Source organism: Haliotis asinina, chromosome 16 (genome assembly GCF_037392515.1).
Source record: "Haliotis asinina isolate JCU_RB_2024 chromosome 16, JCU_Hal_asi_v2, whole genome shotgun sequence".
NCBI classification, from domain to species: Eukaryota; Metazoa; Mollusca; class Gastropoda; order Lepetellida; family Haliotidae; genus Haliotis; species Haliotis asinina.
Window position 1 is genome coordinate 13,279,388 of NC_090295.1, and position 6,757 is coordinate 13,286,144.

Below are 6,757 nucleotides of genomic sequence, written 5' to 3' on the forward strand. Positions count from 1 at the left end.
ACTGGGCTAAGATGACATATGTCACCCAAATCTGCGAGTCAAGCATGAGTCACTGAAGACCAGTTCTAACCTGGATCTTCATGGGTTATATAGATGAAATGGCATCCCAGTTCCTCCGTGAACACGGTGAACGGCACTAGTCTGATTAAACAGCCTGCTGACCACTCCATTCTTAACCTTACGATATGCATTAGGGCTGGGACGGGTCCAAAATGTCTAACCGGCTACCCCACCCCTATTACTCAACCCTACACGGATACCCGTTATGTTAACTCCTGGTATCAAATTTGTAAGAAATGGCAATGTATTCCTCAGCTCAGCGTCTAAACTTTCGAGTTATACAAATTCTTAACCATGTACTATATGCAAAAGAGGTGACTGCACAATTATATCTAAATCTTCAAAGACAATACAACTTTTTAATCACGAAAGAACAGCCATTAGTAACATCATCATAACAGGTCCGAGTATTATTGAGACGGATACCCGGGTCCACCTCATTACCTACCCGTAACGGGTATCCGGGTTACTCGTCCCAGCCCTAATATGCAATGGCGTGCCAATATATCATGAAAAATGTGATGCAGTGTTTGGCAGTCTGTCTCGCAGGCCCTGAACAATATTATGATCCCTTCTACTGGCCCTTCTACAATACTGAAGCCCTAAATGAAGCAAGTCTAGTTTTCTTCAAGCTGGACCTTCCCACTAGGGCTCCCTTTCATTCTAAAAGGAATGTATATTTGTGTCATAATTATACACATTCAGTTACTTAGTACATAGTCCTTAATGTTTGATTAGTTGGTATTGTATATAACAGGATTACCTATTAGAAAATAATTGTCAAAATCATGCGATGAAAGTTGAACGTACCCGTATAACAGAAATATTCAGTAACGCACCTAAACAGTCTGTGACTGAAGTGTCGTACCATTGTGATAAATCGTATGTCACGAACACTAGGTGAGTACAGGTGAGAAAAGGTAACCACTTACTCTCATTCACGTCATTCCGCACACCACTGTCATAAATAACTTGCAATCCTGTGAAAATACGGAATTAAAAATGGCCCCTGTTTGTTATTCTAAGGACATGTATATACCCACAGCCCACTGTCGAAAATAACTAGCCATCCTGTAGAAATAAGGAATTAAAAGTGGCCCCCGTTTGTTATTTTAACTATAGATCCACGCCACTGTCAAAAATAACTAGCAATCCTGTGGAAATAAGGAACTGAAGGTGGTCCCCTCGGTCAATCCGATCACATTACCATAATCTGTCACATATGTGAGGGTCTGGGTTCGAACTGGCCTTCAGAAACCCATGCTTGTTGTAGGAGGGGACTAACGAATCGGGTGGTCAAACTCACAGACCCGGCACATTGGGGTGTGGTGGGGTTGGGGGTTATCCCATTCGGGCTGATACATGCCAGCACTAGCAGATTAATGCTTATGGTATCGGCCACTGGAGTGTCTGGGTGATTGTCATATATCACGAATTCTGCCAAGTGTAGCGTTGAACAGCAGCAACATTCCCTCGACATATTTGCCATCAAAAGCTGCAATATAGTTGCAATCAGCTGCAGATCAGAATGAGATAAGAATCGATTGGTTGAGCTTCATGACGAGACTGACTGACTATTTTAGCACGTCATGTCATTCCCGTATAACCCAAACGCCAAGGAAGCGGGCGTGTGGTCCCGACAGATGAGCACTGCTCTCCGCGTGCATGTTCTCTCAGCCAGACTGCATCTATAGTTATTTTGTTACACTACCCCATCCCCTTTTAAAGCTAAATCATACCCGTGAAAATCCGGGTCAGAATTGGCCTTCAGTAACCCATACTTGCAGTAAGTGGCGACTAACGGGCTCGGGTGGTCAAGGCTCGCTGATTTGGTTGACACATGTCATCGTGTGCCAGTTGCGTTGATCGATGGGAATAATCACAATAACGTGATTGTCTGGTATAGACTCGATAATTTACAAACCTCCATATAGCTGAGATATTACTTAGCGCGGTGTTAAACAACAAACAATGCACAACTACATTGCAGATTGCTTTGCTATGCACTTCCCAGTACGACTACTAACTACAACCTCAGATCAAGATGGCCAGCTGAAACTTTAGGGCAAATAAGCCTCCAGTAACATACCTATCCCTGAATCTTCAGAGCAGTTTGTATTTGGGCATCGACGAGGCATGGATCATGGACAGTCGTCAACAAATGATCAGTTTCGTTTAGCTCAAATATTTTATTTGATAAACAATACATAAAATTGATACATGAATTAAAATATCAATGTTGTAATTAAGCCATTAAAAGAAAGAAATATGGAGGACACCATACTTTGGAGTTTAGTTTTATGCTGCACTCAGCAATACTCGGCAGTTATATGGCTGCCATTCTTTGGAGAGAATGGAGCCTTTGAGTGGCTGATTACTACCAATCAAAACCACGTCCGTGCCATGCAGCAACATTAATGCTATGTACGTACTACTGACGTCATAAACGAAGAAATCTTGTCCAATGAGAAACTGTGTAAACTTCAGGAACAATACGGATGTCCTGTTCAGTAATAATGTTCTGAACTCATTCTCGCCATACAGGCTATGGCATGTATTATTTTATGTTCTACGTGCCAAACATGTGATAACAGATATGTCATGAACGTAACCATACAACCATCCAAATTTTTCGGGTGACGAAATCTTTCCGTTGACGGTTACAAGGCGATGACTCTTAATCATAGAAACGCGTTTCACTTAGAAACTGCTGCTGTAAGCTCACGGCAATTGATAAGATGTGTTATGTGATAAGACGTGTTATGTGATAAGACGTGTTATGTGATAAGATGTGTTACGTGTGTTCCACAGAAAAAGACGTTTTTATCCGGAAATGTTCTTTGTGTTCTGGAATTCCAATTTACTAAAACATAGTCACCTGCGAAGATCGGGATCAGAATAACGGCATCAGCCTCGTTGACATTTTTTATCGATGCTCATGATGTCAATCACTGGATTTTCTGGTCTGGACTCGTCTTTTTTTTATTACAGATCGCTGCCATATAGATGGACTATTGTTTGTGCGGTCTAAAACGAACAATACAAAACATAAATTAGTGTGACATTTGTTTTTGTAAAGAGGCTGTCTGTAAATAAGCGAGTTAGGACCAGGCAATCCTATAATCAATGCTAGAGCGCCGATCCACGTCATTGGGTACGATGACTCGCAATCCACCAAGTTAACAAGCCTAACCTCCTGATCCGTTTTGACTGGCAATGTCTGGCATAGGTTGTCCATTTCTTACACGGAACAGTCTCAGGGTTGTCTGAAAACACGGTTTAAGCAATGTAGTATGCGACTCAGCCGTTTGGCGTTTCAGCATGGGTTTCAACGATTTAAAGTGCAACGGGTTTTTCCAGTTTTTCCCTTACGAAACAAATACGCGAGTATTTTACTTGTTATCATTCTTAAAAAAATGTTTAGGGCCCCTATTGACGAGGATTATCAAACCTTGTAGCCTAGTGGTTAAAGCGTTCGCTCGTTACGCTGAAGATCCGGGTTTGATTCCCCACATGGGTACAATGTGTAAAGACCATTTCTGGTGCCCCTTCCCGTGATATTGTAGGAGCATCAGCATTTAGAATTTAGGGATAATTATTCTTGCCAATTCAGAAGAGAATTTGGCGATGAATAAGCACAGACTTTGTGGCAAGTCAATAGTCAAGGTTATCCTGTTTGTAACAGTGTACAACATTTTGCTTATCGCCTGACTGGAGAGGGATTTACTGAAACCTGATTAAGCAGGGTCTTCCTCGGGGCGGGGCCGGGGTCAGATAAGGTTGTAACCTAAAGAAAGGTCAAAGTCATTTAAACATGTTTTCACATGACGGTTCTTTCTGGATGTATTTCTTGAAAACTGTGTGCAGTTGTTATTCATATATGTCTGTACAATACCGGGTGATATTCCTTGTGACGTGTGCGGCGTTTAATTCCACCTGATGACATCTCATTTGGTTGTTGGCTAGACAGTTCTTGACACACTTGAATTTGCGATGCTGTATTGAAGATGTATTATGTTCATTGTGCAATAAGTCAAAAAGTGTTCATTGGATACACATCCTCAGGCGTTGATGCTGTAAGGTTATTCAATGAAGGCCAAGGTCACTGAAATGGCCACCCTTCGTGTAGTTGTTCTACGTTAGTTCAACAACCCAAATATGACATATTTATAAGCTCTCATATCCAGGACCCATATCCAGCCGAAAACGTGATTAGCTTTCTCTATGATATTCGACAAGAAATGTATCTGGCTTTCTCTGTTTGGTATTTCTTCAGATTTCACAAGCATGACGTGACGTCATTTGGCTGTTAGACTCACTGATGATTTAATAGTAAACTATTTGGAATATTCGGCGAGAATTTAGGTTACCCGGACTACTCGATGATGATCTGTGTTACCAGGGATACTCGGTGATGATCCAGATTACCTAGGATACTGGTTGATGATGTGGGTTACCTTAGATACTCGCTGTTGATATGGGTTGCCTGGGATACTCGCTGATGATCTGGGTTACCTGGGATATTCGGTGGTGGTCTGGGTTACCTGGGATACTCGGTGATCTAGGTTACCTGGGATACTTGATGATGATCTGGGTTACCTGGGATTTTAGCTGATGATCTAGGTTACCTTAGATACTCACTGATGACCTTGGTTACCTAGGGCACTGATGATCTAGGTTACCTGGGATACTCGATGACGATCTGGGTTACTTGGGATACTCACCGATGACTTTGGTTACCTAGGGCACTGGCTGATGATCTAGGTTACCTGGCATACTCGCTGATGGTCTAGGTTACCTTGGATACTGGCTGATGATCTGGGTTACCTGGGATTCTAGCTGATGGGACCTGGGCTGATGATCTGGGTTACCTGGGATACTGGCTAATGATATGGGTTACCTGGGATACTGGCTAATGATCTGGGTTACCCGGGATTCTCTCTGATCTAGGTTACCTAGGATACTTGATGTTGATCCGAGTTACCTGGGATACTTGATGATGATCTAGGTTACCTGGGATTCTCAGCTGATGATCTGGGTTACCTAGGATACATGCTAATGATTTGGGTTACCTGAGGTACTGACTGATGATCTAACTGACCTTGGATAGTGGCTGATGATCTAGGTTACCTGGGATACTCGATGAAGATCTGGATTACCTGGGATTCCCGCTGATGATCTAGGCAACCTGAGATTCTAGCTGATGGTCTAGGTTACCTAGGATACTGGTTTATGATCTGGGTTACCCGGGATACACGATGATACTCTAGGTTACCTAGGATACTTGATGTTGATCTGAGTTACCTGGGATACTTGTTGATGATCTAGGTAACCTAGGAGACTGGCTGATAATCTAGGTTACCTAGGGTACTGGCTGATGATCTGGGTTACCTAGGATACTGGTTGATGATCTAGGTTACCTGGGATACTCGATGAAGATCTGGGTTACCTGGGATTCCCGCTGATGATCTAGGCAACCTGGGATTCTACCTGATGATCTAGGTAACCTAGGATACTGGCTGATGATAATGGTTACCTAGGGTACTGGCTGATGGTTTAGATTACCTGAGATACTGGCTGATGATCTGGGTTACCTGGGATACTGGCTAATGATCTGGGTTACCTGGGATACTCGATGATGATCTAGGTTACCTGGGATACTTGATGATGATCTAGGTTACCTGGGATACTTGATGATCTTGGTTACCTGGGATACTCGATGATGATCTGGGTTACCTCGGATTCCCGCCGATGATCTAGGCAACCTGGGATTCTACCCGATGATCTAGGTAACCTAGGATACTGGCTGATGATCTGGGTTACCTAGGATACTCGATGATGATCTAGGTTACCTGGGATACTTGATGATGATCTAGGTTACCTGGGATACTTGATGATGATCTAGGTTACCTGGGATCTAGGTTACCTGGGATACTCGATGAAGATCTGGGTTACCTGGGATTCCCGCTGATGATCTAGGCAACCTGGGATTCTACCTGATGATCTAGGTAACCTATGATACTGGCTGATGATCTGGGTTACCTAGGGTACTGGCTGATGGTTTAGATTACCTGAGATACTGGCTGATGATCTGGGTTACCTGGGATACTGGCTGATGATCTGGGTTACCTAGGATACTGGCTGATGATCTGGATTACCTGGGATACTCGATGATGATCTAGGTTACCTAGGGTACTGGCTGATGATCTCGGTTACCTAGGATACTGGCTCATGATCTGGGTTACCTGGGATACTTGATGATGATCTAGGTTACCTGGGATACTTGATGATGATCTAGGTTACCTGGGATACTTGATGATGATCTAGGTTACCTGGGATACTTGATGATGATCTGGGTTACCTGGGATACTTGATGATGATCTAGGTTACCTGGGATACTTCATGATGATCTGGGTTACCTGGGATTCCCACCGATGATCTAGGTTACCTGGGATACTCGATGATGATCTGGGTTACCTGGGATTCCCACCGATGATCTAGGTTACCTGGGATACTTGATGATGATCTAGGTTACCTGGGATACTTCATGATGATCTGGGTTACCTGGGATACTTGATGATGATCTAGGTTACCTGGGATACTTGATGATGATCTGGGTTACCTGGGATACTTGATGATGATCTAGGTTACCTGGGATACTTGATGATGATCTGGGTTACCTGGGATACTTGATGAT